General features: G+C 69.0%; 6 non-coding genes across 6 annotated transcripts; all 6 read left to right on the forward strand.

Annotated features, from left to right (window-relative positions):
* The first annotated feature begins 592 nt into the window (after positions 1-592).
* Positions 593-711, forward strand: LOC137213222 (5S ribosomal RNA). Its single transcript, XR_010937862.1, has one exon. It is a non-coding gene; the product is annotated as a 5S ribosomal RNA (ribosomal RNA).
* A 2703-nt stretch (positions 712-3414) lies between these two features.
* LOC137213625 (5S ribosomal RNA) lies at positions 3415-3533 on the forward strand. The gene has a single exon (XR_010938260.1). It is a non-coding gene; the product is annotated as a 5S ribosomal RNA (ribosomal RNA).
* Positions 3534-4471: 938 nt separating this feature from the next.
* On the forward strand, positions 4472-4590 carry LOC137213224 (5S ribosomal RNA). Its single transcript, XR_010937864.1, has one exon. It is a non-coding gene; the product is annotated as a 5S ribosomal RNA (ribosomal RNA).
* Positions 4591-7293: 2703 nt separating this feature from the next.
* Positions 7294-7412, forward strand: LOC137213627 (5S ribosomal RNA). Its single transcript, XR_010938262.1, has one exon. It is a non-coding gene; the product is annotated as a 5S ribosomal RNA (ribosomal RNA).
* A 938-nt stretch (positions 7413-8350) lies between these two features.
* Positions 8351-8469, forward strand: LOC137213225 (5S ribosomal RNA). The gene has a single exon (XR_010937865.1). It is a non-coding gene; the product is annotated as a 5S ribosomal RNA (ribosomal RNA).
* A 938-nt stretch (positions 8470-9407) lies between these two features.
* Positions 9408-9526, forward strand: LOC137213226 (5S ribosomal RNA). The gene has a single exon (XR_010937866.1). It is a non-coding gene; the product is annotated as a 5S ribosomal RNA (ribosomal RNA).
* Positions 9527-11442: the final 1916 nt, after the last annotated feature.

Here is an 11442-nt window from a genome sequence, read left to right on the forward strand (position 1 = left end):
GCTCCCTCCGACAAAAGCCCCGCCCCACCACCACCCCGCCCCTCTGGCGTGTCACCGCGGCCGGGTGCGGGAGCGGGATCGAGGGCAGGGGCCGCTTCCCCGGGCCTGCCGGCCACCAGGGGCGGGGTCCTGAGCTCGGCGGGGGGTGTGGGGGCAAGGGTGGCCTTGCCGGGGCTGAGGGGCCGTGGCGACTCAATGGTGGCTCCCGGTGGCTTCGGGCCGGCTGCTGTCGGGCAGGAGGGCCGGCCCGGGCTGCGGCCGGGCTGCGCCTAGCGCCGCGTGGGCGGGCAGGGCCGATGCCCAAGGGACCGCGGGCCCCGGGCCCTGAAGCCTCCGGGGCCACGTCCCTGTGAGCGACGTGCGGGATCTTGGGCGGGGCGCCAAGCGCCGAAGGGTTTGCTGGGTCAGGGCCGCCCTGGGCTGGGAGGTGGTCGCCAAACCCTCCGCCGCCGCCCGATACCCGAGACCTCCGTTCCCCCTGCCTGGGCGGGCGAGGGGGCCCTGCCGGGGCGGGCCGGCCGCAAGGCTGGCGTTAAGGCGCCAGCGCCAGCGAAACTGGGCCTCAAGAGGCCGCCCGCGGCCCCCCGCCCCCGTCTACGGCCATACCACCCTGAACGCGCCCGATCTCGTCTGATCTCGGAAGCTAAGCAGGGTCGGGCCTGGTTAGTACTTGGATGGGAGACCGCCTGGGAATACCGGGTGCTGTAGGCTTTTTGCCTCCCGCTCCGCCCGCCTTCTCCTTTACTCGCCCGCGGCGGGGGGGCCGCCGGCTCCGCCCCCGCCGAGCCCCGCTGCAGGCAGTAGGCAAGGTGGTTTACCTGCCCGAGCAGGAAGCTTGGGCGATGGCAGAAGTGGGAAGAAACTCTTGAGCACAGGTTCTTGGGATCCACGGAGCAGCGCATGCACATGCAATGGGTGCCTACACAGCTGGCTTGCTTGTCTGTGGGGAAAGGCGAGATGGGTCAGGGCCTGGGTTCCTGAGGGGCTGAGAATCAAGGCAGGGATAGAAGAAAGGGGACAGGCCCACATCCCCTGAACCCACGCCGGCGCCCACTCACCTTTGTGGAAAATACGATTGAAAAGTGCCCGCAAGAATCTCTTCAGATGCCTCCAGAGTTGAGGGAAGAAGGGGAGGGGGGAGGCCGGGAGCAGGGTGAGCCCTGAAATCCAACCCTTGTCCGGTCACACCCCAGCAGCCCTCCCACCTCAGCCCCTTCAAGACCCCAGGGCTCCCCCAGCCGCGCTGCACAGATCCTGCCCTGACCATAGTCACCATGTTGATCCCCACGTTGAGCAAGATGAAGCTGACCGGGATCAGAAGAATTGAGTATCCTTGCTCCTGGCATTTCCTGGGGATGGGGCCAGTGAACGGCTCGGCTCGGTAGTAGTTTCGCTCACCCATGGCCGTTGGTCCCAGGACTGCCTGGGCCCTCTGCCCTCCAGTTTTAACTGGGAGCCAGACTGGGTCATAATGGGGCAGGTGGTGAGGTCACAGTGAGGGAGGGGGATGAAAAGGAGGGCCCAGAGTGGCATTCCCTGGTAACCAGGGTCAGGTAAGCTGAGCCTGGACAGTCAAACAGGGCCCGGTGGCCGGCATACATCCCCTCGAGCGGTCATTCATTCGCTCACCGCCCGCTGACTCACTTGTTCAAATGACACATTGCGTCTCTTGGCCCCTCTTGAGACTAGGAAGACCTTGGCCTCAGAGGCCTGCTGAAGGCCTGGCTGGAGTCCAGAGCCTCAGCCTTCTTCATGCCCTTCACTGGGCCTGGAGCTGGACCTGCCCAGATGTGGAACCTCCCAGTTTGGAAGCAACTTCTTGTATGAGGCTCTCTGTGGACAGGGACAGCTGAGACACAGAGGAGGTGCCCAGAGACCAGGGGTTTGGAGTCTGCAGCTGCAGATGTACTTAGTGCATGGTATAGGACCAGGAGGGGCCTGCTGGCAGAGCTGTGGCCACTAAACCAAAGGGACCCTCAGGCCAAGAAGGGGACACTGGCTTCTTATTGCAGGAAGCCAAGCGCAGGGACCCAGGCTGGCAGAAGGAGTGGCGCTTCCAAGCCACAGACCACCAATGTTTCCTGGACTCTGGCGCTCTTTATTCCTCTCTCCATGCCCTGCCGCCCCCTGCCCCTGCCCCCATTTGCTGCTGGTAAGTTCATTTTCCCAGTCTGGCTCCCGTGCAGAGAGGGCCTGGAGGCCGAGGTGGAAGGTAGCAGCGAGTTGGCCCGCGCTTGGCCCTCCTGCGGTTGCCGCTTCAGCACCAGACTGTCATACACCTGGTAGTTGGCATTGCCTCCCGGGTTCCGGCTGAGTGGCATGAAGGTGGGCGGGGGTGGAGGGTGCTCGGTAGCCTGGACGTCGGGCAGGAGGTGAGAGGGGCGGAGGAGCAGCGCTGAGCTGGGAGCCGGGGCCCGCTGGTCCGAGGCCTCGGCCAGTACCGTGAGGGAGGCGGAGGTGGCCACAGGGCGCCGCCGCAAGGGCAGGATCTCAGCCCATTCGGCCGCCGGGTGCCGCACCTCGTGGGGATCGCGGGAGTAATCCAAGTGTCCCGCGGAGGGATGCAGGCTGCGGTTGGACTCGCTGTGAGCACAGCTGGGGAGGCTACGTCTGTGGGCCGGTGGGGTGTCACGCTACCAGGCGTCGGGCCGGTAGACCCGAGGCACCAGAGCGGATGGAGGCTCAGAGCCCTCCAGACCCAGACTCCGCCGCGGGCCCAGTTGCCGTCCTTTCGGCCCGCGAGCCCCTCGACCTGCACCTGGCCTCCCCCACCGGCGCCCAGCCCCGGCGCCGCCACCTGTGTGCCGGTGTGTCCCTCCACAGCTCCCTCCGACAAAAGCCCCGCCCCACCACCACCCCGCCCCTCTGACGTGTCACCGCGGCCGGGTGCGGGTGCGGGATCGAGGGCAGGGGCCACTTCCCCGGGCCTGCCGGCCACCAGGGGCGGGGTCCTGAGCTCGGTGGGGGGTGTGGGGGCAAGGGTGGCCTTGCCGGGGCTGAGGGGCCGTGGCGACTCAATGGTGGCTCCCAGTGGCTTCGGGCCAGCTGCTGTCGGGCAGAAGGGCCGGCCCGGGCTGCGGTCGGGCTGCGCCTAGCGCCGCGTGGGCGGGCAGGGCCGATGCCCAAGGGACCGCGGGCCCCGGGCCCTGAAGCCTCCGGGGCCACGTCCCTGTGAGCGACGTGCGGGATCTTGGGCGGGGCGCCAAGCGCCGAAGGGTTTGCTGGGTCAGGGCCGCCCTGGGCTGGGAGGTGGTCGCCAAACCCTCCGCCGCCGCCCGATACCCGAGACCTCCGTTCCCCCTGCCTGGGCGGGCGAGGGGGCCCTGCCGGGGCGGGCTGGCCGCCAGGCTGGCGTTAAGGCGCCAGCGCCAGCGAAACTGGGCCTCAAGAGGCCGCCCGCGGCCCCCCGCCCCCGTCTACGGCCATACCACCCTGAACGCGCCCGATCTCGTCTGATCTCGGAAGCTAAGCAGGGTCGGGCCTGGTTAGTACTTGGATGGGAGACCGCCTGGGAATACCGGTTGCTGTAGGCTTTTTGCCTCCCGCTGCGCCCGCCTTCTCCTTTACTCGCCCGCGGCGGGGGCCGCCGGCTCCGCCCCCGCCGGGCCGCGCTGCAGGCCCCACCTCCTCAGGCCCCTCCCACCACGGCGCGCGCCGGCGGGGGCGCTCCCCGCCGGCCCGGCCGGCCAGGCGGCCAGAAGGCGGCCCTGGAAGGCAGCCGCACCCCAGACGCTCCCGGGGTGGCTGGCCCGGACCCAGACTCCGCCGCGGGCCCAGTTGCCGTCCTTTCGGCCCGCGAGCCCCTCGACCTGCACCTGGCCGCCCCCACCGGCGCCCAGCCCCGGCGCCGCCACCTGTGTGCCGGTGTGTCCCTCCACAGCTCCCTCCGACAAAAGCCCCGCCCCACCACCACCCCGCCCCTCTGGCGTGTCACCGCGGCCGGGTGCGGGAGCGGGATCGAGGGCAGGGGCCGCTTCCCCGGGCCTGCCGGCCACCAGGGGCGGGGTCCTGAGCTCGGCGGGGGGTGTGGGGGCAAGGGTGGCCTTGCCGGGGCTGAGGGGCCGTGGCGACTCAATGGAGGCTCCCGGTGGCTTCGGGCCGGCTGCTGTCGGGCAGGAGGGCCGGCCCGGGCTGCGGCCGGGCTGCGCCTAGCGCCGCGTGGGCGGGCAGGGCCGATGCCCAAGGGACCGCGGGCCCCGGGCCCTGAAGCCTCCGGGGCCACGTCCCTGTGAGCGACGTGCGGGATCTTGGGCGGGGCGCCAAGCGCCGAAGGGTTTGCTGGGTCAGGGCCGCCCTGGGCTGGGAGGTGGTCGCCAAACCCTCCGCCGCCGCCCGATACCCGAGACCTCCGTTCCCCCTGCCTGGGCGGGCGAGGGGGCCCTGCCGGGGCGGGCTGGCCGCCAGGCTGGCGTTAAGGCGCCAGCGCCAGCGAAACTGGGCCTCAAGAGGCCGCCCGCGGCCCCCCGCCCCCGTCTACGGCCATACCACCCTGAACGCGCCCGATCTCGTCTGATCTCGGAAGCTAAGCAGGGTCGGGCCTGGTTAGTACTTGGATGGGAGACCGCCTGGGAATACCGGGTGCTGTAGGCTTTTTGCCTCCCGCTCCGCCCGCCTTCTCCTTTACTCGCCCGCGGCGGGGGGGCCGCCGGCTCCGCCCCCGCCGAGCCCCGCTGCAGGCAGTAGGCAAGGTGGTTTACCTGCCCGAGCAGGAAGCTTGGGCGATGGCAGAAGTGGGAAGAAACTCTTGAGCACAGGTTCTTGGGATCCACGGAGCAGCGCATGCACATGCGATGGGTGCCTACACAGCTGGCTTGCTTGTCTGTGGGGAAAGGCGAGATGGGTCAGGGCCTGGGTTCCTGAGGGGCTGAGAATCAAGGCAGGGATAGAAGAAAGGGGACAGGCCCACATCCCCTGAACCCACGCCGGCGCCCACTCACCTTTGTGGAAAATACGATTGAAAAGTGCCCGCAAGAATCTCTTCAGATGCCTCCAGAGTTGAGGGAAGAAGGGGAGGGGGGAGGCCGGGAGCAGGGTGAGCCCTGAAATCCAACCCTTGTCCGGTCACACCCCAGCAGCCCTCCCACCTCAGCCCCTTCAAGACCCCAGGGCTCCCCCAGCCGCGCTGCACAGATCCTGCCCTGACCATAGTCACCATGTTGATCCCCACGTTGAGCAAGATGAAGCTGACCGGGATCAGAAGAATTGAGTATCCTTGCTCCTGGCATTTCCTGGGGATGGGGCCAGTGAACGGCTCGGCTCGGTAGTAGTTTCGCTCACCCATGGCCGTTGGTCCCAGGACTGCCTGGGCCCTCTGCCCTCCAGTTTTAACTGGGAGCCAGACTGGGTCATAATGGGGCAGGTGGTGAGGTCACAGTGAGGGAGGGGGATGAAAAGGAGGGCCCAGAGTGGCATTCCCTGGTAACCAGGGTCAGGTAAGCTGAGCCTGGACAGTCAAACAGGGCCCGGTGGCCGGCATACATCCCCTCGAGCGGTCATTCATTCGCTCACCGCCCGCTGACTCACTTGTTCAAATGACACATTGCGTCTCTTGGCCCCTCTTGAGACTAGGAAGACCTTGGCCTCAGAGGCCTGCTGAAGGCCTGGCTGGAGTCCAGAGCCTCAGCCTTCTTCATGCCCTTCACTGGGCCTGGAGCTGGACCTGCCCAGATGTGGAACCTCCCAGTTTGGAAGCAACTTCTTGTATGAGGCTCTCTGTGGACAGGGACAGCTGAGACACAGAGGAGGTGCCCAGAGACCAGGGGTTTGGAGTCTGCAGCTGCAGATGTACTTAGTGCATGGTATAGGACCAGGAGGGGCCTGCTGGCAGAGCTGTGGCCACTAAACCAAAGGGACCCTCAGGCCAAGAAGGGGACACTGGCTTCTTATTGCAGGAAGCCAAGCGCAGGGACCCAGGCTGGCAGAAGTAGTGGCGCTTCCAAGCCACAGACCACCAATGTTTCCTGGACTCTGGCGCTCTTTATTCCTCTCTCCATGCCCTGCCGCCCCCTGCCCCTGCCCCCATTTGCTGCTGGTAAGTTCATTTTCCCAGTCTGGCTCCCGTGCAGAGAGGGCCTGGAGGCCGAGGTGGAAGGTAGCAGCGAGTTGGCCCGCGCTTGGCCCTCCTGCGGTTGCCGCTTCAGCACCAGACTGTCATACACCTGGTAGTTGGCATTGCCTCCCGGGTTCCGGCTGAGTGGCATGAAGGTGGGCGGGGGTGGAGGGTGCTCGGTAGCCTGGACGTCGGGCAGGAGGTGAGAGGGGCGGAGGAGCAGCGCTGAGCTGGGAGCCGGGGCCCGCTGGTCCGAGGCCTCGGCCAGTACCGTGAGGGAGGCGGAGGTGGCCACAGGGCGCCGCCGCAAGGGCAGGATCTCAGCCCATTCGGCCGCCGGGTGCCGCACCTCGTGGGGATCGCGGGAGTAATCCAAGTGTCCCGCGGAGGGATGCAGGCTGCGGTTGGACTCGCTGTGAGCACAGCTGGGGAGGCTACGTCTGTGGGCCGGTGGGGTGTCACGCTACCAGGCGTCGGGCCGGTAGACCCGAGGCACCAGAGCGGATGGAGGCTCAGAGCCCTCCAGACCCAGACTCCGCCGCGGGCCCAGTTGCCGTCCTTTCGGCCCGCGAGCCCCTCGACCTGCACCTGGCCTCCCCCACCGGCGCCCAGCCCCGGCGCCGCCACCTGTGTGCCGGTGTGTCCCTCCACAGCTCCCTCCGACAAAAGCCCCGCCCCACCACCACCCCGCCCCTCTGACGTGTCACCGCGGCCGGGTGCGGGTGCGGGATCGAGGGCAGGGGCCACTTCCCCGGGCCTGCCGGCCACCAGGGGCGGGGTCCTGAGCTCGGTGGGGGGTGTGGGGGCAAGGGTGGCCTTGCCGGGGCTGAGGGGCCGTGGCGACTCAATGGTGGCTCCCAGTGGCTTCGGGCCAGCTGCTGTCGGGCAGAAGGGCCGGCCCGGGCTGCGGTCGGGCTGCGCCTAGCGCCGCGTGGGCGGGCAGGGCCGATGCCCAAGGGACCGCGGGCCCCGGGCCCTGAAGCCTCCGGGGCCACGTCCCTGTGAGCGACGTGCGGGATCTTGGGCGGGGCGCCAAGCGCCGAAGGGTTTGCTGGGTCAGGGCCGCCCTGGGCTGGGAGGTGGTCGCCAAACCCTCCGCCGCCGCCCGATACCCGAGACCTCCGTTCCCCCTGCCTGGGCGGGCGAGGGGGCCCTGCCGGGGCGGGCTGGCCGCCAGGCTGGCGTTAAGGCGCCAGCGCCAGCGAAACTGGGCCTCAAGAGGCCGCCCGCGGCCCCCCGCCCCCGTCTACGGCCATACCACCCTGAACGCGCCCGATCTCGTCTGATCTCGGAAGCTAAGCAGGGTCGGGCCTGGTTAGTACTTGGATGGGAGACCGCCTGGGAATACCGGTTGCTGTAGGCTTTTTGCCTTCCGCTGCGCCCGCCTTCTCCTTTACTCGCCCGCGGCGGGGGCCGCCGGCTCCGCCCCCGCCGGGCCGCGCTGCAGGCCCCACCTCCTCAGGCCCCTCCCACCACGGCGCGCGCCGGCGGGGGCGCTCCCCGCCGGCCCGGCCGGCTAGGCGGCCAGAAGGCGGCCCTGGAAGGCAGTCGCACCCCAGACGCTCCCGGGGTGGCTGGCCCGGACCCAGACTCCGCCGCGGGCCCAGTTGCCGTCCTTTCGGCCCGCGAGCCCCTCGACCTGCACCTGGCCGCCCCCACCGGCGCCCAGCCCCGGCGCCGCCACCTGTGTGCCGGTGTGTCCCTCCACAGCTCCCTCCGACAAAAGCCCCGCCCCACCACCACCCCGCCCCTCTGGCGTGTCACCGCGGTTGGGTGCGGGAGCGGGATCGAGGGCAGGGGCCGCTTCCCCGGGCCTGCCGGCCACCAGGGGCGGGGTCCTGAGCTCGGCGGGGGGTGTGGGGGCAAGGGTGGCCTTGCCGGGGCTGAGGGGCCGTGGCGACTCAATGGTGGCTCCCGGTGGCTTCGGGCCGGCTGCTGTCGGGCAGGAGGGCCGGCCCGGGCTGCGGCCGGGCTGCGCCTAGCGCCGCGTGGGCGGGCAGGGCCGATGCCCAAGGGACCGCGGGCCCCGGGCCCTGAAGCCTCCGGGGCCACGTCCCTGTGAGCGACGTGCGGGATCTTGGGCGGGGCGCCAAGCGCCGAAGGGTTTGCTGGGTCAGGGCCGCCCTGGGCTGGGAGGTGGTCGCCAAACCCTCCGCCGCCGCCCGATACCCGAGACCTCCGTTCCCCCTGCCTGGGCGGGCGAGGGGGCCCTGCCGGGGCGGGCCGGCCGCAAGGCTGGCGTTAAGGCGCCAGCGCCAGCGAAACTGGGCCTCAAGAGGCCGCCCGCGGCCCCCCGCCCCCGTCTACGGCCATACCACCCTGAACGCGCCCGATCTCGTCTGATCTCGGAAGCTAAGCAGGGTCGGGCCTGGTTAGTACTTGGATGGGAGACCGCCTGGGAATACCGGGTGCTGTAGGCTTTTTGCCTCCCGCTCCGCCCGCCTTCTCCTCTACTCGCCCGCGGCTGGGGCCGCCGGCTCCGCCCCCGCCGGGCCGCGCTGCAGGCCCCACCTCCTCAGGCCCCTCCCACCACGGCGCGCGCCGGCGGGGGCGCTCCCCGCCGGCCCGGCCGGCCAGGCGGCCAGAAGGCGGCCCTGGAAGGCAGCCGCACCCCAGACGCTCCCGGGGTGGCTGGCCCGGACCCAGACTCCGCCGCGGGCCCAGTTGCCGTCCTTTCGGCCCGCGAGCCCCTCGACCTGCACCTGGCCGCCCCCACCGGCGCCCAGCCCCGGCGCCGCCACCTGTGTGCCGGTGTGTCCCTCCACAGCTCCCTCCGACAAAAGCCCCGCCCCACCACCACCCCGCCCCTCTGGCGTGTCACCGCGGCCGGGTGCGGGAGCGGGATCGAGGGCAGGGGCCGCTTCCCCGGGCCTGCCGGCCACCAGGGGCGGGGTCCTGAGCTCGGCGGGGGGTGTGGGGGCAAGGGTGGCCTTGCCGGGGCTGAGGGGCCGTGGCGACTCAATGGTGGCTCCCGGTGGCTTCGGGCCGGCTGCTGTCGGGCAGGAGGGCCGGCCCGGGCTGCGGCCGGGCTGCGCCTAGCGCCGCGTGGGCGGGCAGGGCCGATGCCCAAGGGACCGCGGGCCCCGGGCCCTGAAGCCTCCGGGGCCACGTCCCTGTGAGCGACGTGCGGGATCTTGGGCGGGGCGCCAAGCGCCGAAGGGTTTGCTGGGTCAGGGCCGCCCTGGGCTGGGAGGTGGTCGCCAAACCCTCCGCCGCCGCCCGATACCCGAGACCTCCGTTCCCCCTGCCTGGGCGGGCGAGGGGGCCCTGCCGGGGCGGGCTGGCCGCCAGGCTGGCGTTAAGGCGCCAGCGCCAGCGAAACTGGGCCTCAAGAGGCCGCCCGCGGCCCCCCACCCCCGTCTACGGCCATACCACCCTGAACGCGCCCGATCTCGTCTGATCTCGGAAGCTAAGCAGGGTCGGGCCTGGTTAGTACTTGGATGGGAGACCGCCTGGGAATACCGGGTGCTGTAGGCTTTTTGCCTCCCGCTCCGCCCGCCTTCTCCTTTACTCGCCCGCGGCGGGGGGGCCGCCGGCTCCGCCCCCGCCGAGCCCCGCTGCAGGCAGTAGGCAAGGTGGTTTACCTGCCCGAGCAGGAAGCTTGGGCGATGGCAGAAGTGGGAAGAAACTCTTGAGCACAGGTTCTTGGGATCCACGGAGCAGCGCATGCACATGCAATGGGTGCCTACACAGCTGGCTTGCTTGTCTGTGGGGAAAGGCGAGATGGGTCAGGGCCTGGGTTCCTGAGGGGCTGAGAATCAAGGCAGGGATAGAAGAAAGGGGACAGGCCCACATCCCCTGAACCCACGCCGGCGCCCACTCACCTTTGTGGAAAATACGATTGAAAAGTGCCCGCAAGAATCTCTTCAGATGCCTCCAGAGTTGAGGGAAGAAGGGGAGGGGGGAGGCCGGGAGCAGGGTGAGCCCTGAAATCCAACCCTTGTCCGGTCACACCCCAGCAGCCCTCCCACCTCAGCCCCTTCAAGACCCCAGGGCTCCCCCAGCCGCGCTGCACAGATCCTGCCCTGACCATAGTCACCATGTTGATCCCCACGTTGAGCAAGATGAAGCTGACCGGGATCAGAAGAATTGAGTATCCTTGCTCCTGGCATTTCCTGGGGATGGGGCCAGTGAACGGCTCGGCTCGGTAGTAGTTTCGCTCACCCATGGCCGTTGGTCCCAGGACTGCCTGGGCCCTCTGCCCTCCAGTTTTAACTGGGAGCCAGACTGGGTCATAATGGGGCAGGTGGTGAGGTCACAGTGAGGGAGGGGGATGAAAAGGAGGGCCCAGAGTGGCATTCCCTGGTAACCAGGGTCAGGTAAGCTGAGCCTGGACAGTCAAACAGGGCCCGGTGGCCGGCATACATCCCCTCGAGCGGTCATTCATTCGCTCACCGCCCGCTGACTCACTTGTTCAAATGACACATTGCGTCTCTTGGCCCCTCTTGAGACTAGGAAGACCTTGGCCTCAGAGGCCTGCTGAAGGCCTGGCTGGAGTCCAGAGCCTCAGCCTTCTTCATGCCCTTCACTGGGCCTGGAGCTGGACCTGCCCAGATGTGGAACCTCCCAGTTTGGAAGCAACTTCTTGTATGAGGCTCTCTGTGGACAGGGACAGCTGAGACACAGAGGAGGTGCCCAGAGACCAGGGGTTTGGAGTCTGCAGCTGCAGATGTACTTAGTGCATGGTATAGGACCAGGAGGGGCCTGCTGGCAGAGCTGTGGCCACTAAACCAAAGGGACCCTCAGGCCAAGAAGGGGACACTGGCTTCTTATTGCAGGAAGCCAAGCGCAGGGACCCAGGCTGGCAGAAGTAGTGGCGCTTCCAAGCCACAGACCACCAATGTTTCCTGGACTCTGGCGCTCTTTATTCCTCTCTCCATGCCCTGCCGCCCCCTGCCCCTGCCCCCATTTGCTGCTGGTAAGTTCATTTTCCCAGTCTGGCTCCCGTGCAGAGAGGGCCTGGAGGCCGAGGTGGAAGGTAGCAGCGAGTTGGCCCGCGCTTGGCCCTCCTGCGGTTGCCGCTTCAGCACCAGACTGTCATACACCTGGTAGTTGGCATTGCCTCCCGGGTTCCGGCTGAGTGGCATGAAGGTGGGCGGGGGTGGAGGGTGCTCGGTAGCCTGGACGTCGGGCAGGAGGTGAGAGGGGCGGAGGAGCAGCGCTGAGCTGGGAGCCGGGGCCCGCTGGTCCGAGGCCTCGGCCAGTACCGTGAGGGAGGCGGAGGTGGCCACAGGGCGCCGCCGCAAGGGCAGGATCTCAGCCCATTCGGCCGCCGGGTGCCGCACCTCGTGGGGATCGCGGGAGTAATCCAAGTGTCCCGCGGAGGGATGCAGGCTGCGGTTGGACTCGCTGTGAGCACAGCTGGGGAGGCTACGTCTGTGGGCCGGTGGGGT

Source organism: Pseudorca crassidens, chromosome 19 (assembly GCF_039906515.1).
Source record: "Pseudorca crassidens isolate mPseCra1 chromosome 19, mPseCra1.hap1, whole genome shotgun sequence".
Lineage (NCBI taxonomy): Eukaryota > Metazoa > Chordata > Mammalia > Artiodactyla > Delphinidae > Pseudorca > Pseudorca crassidens.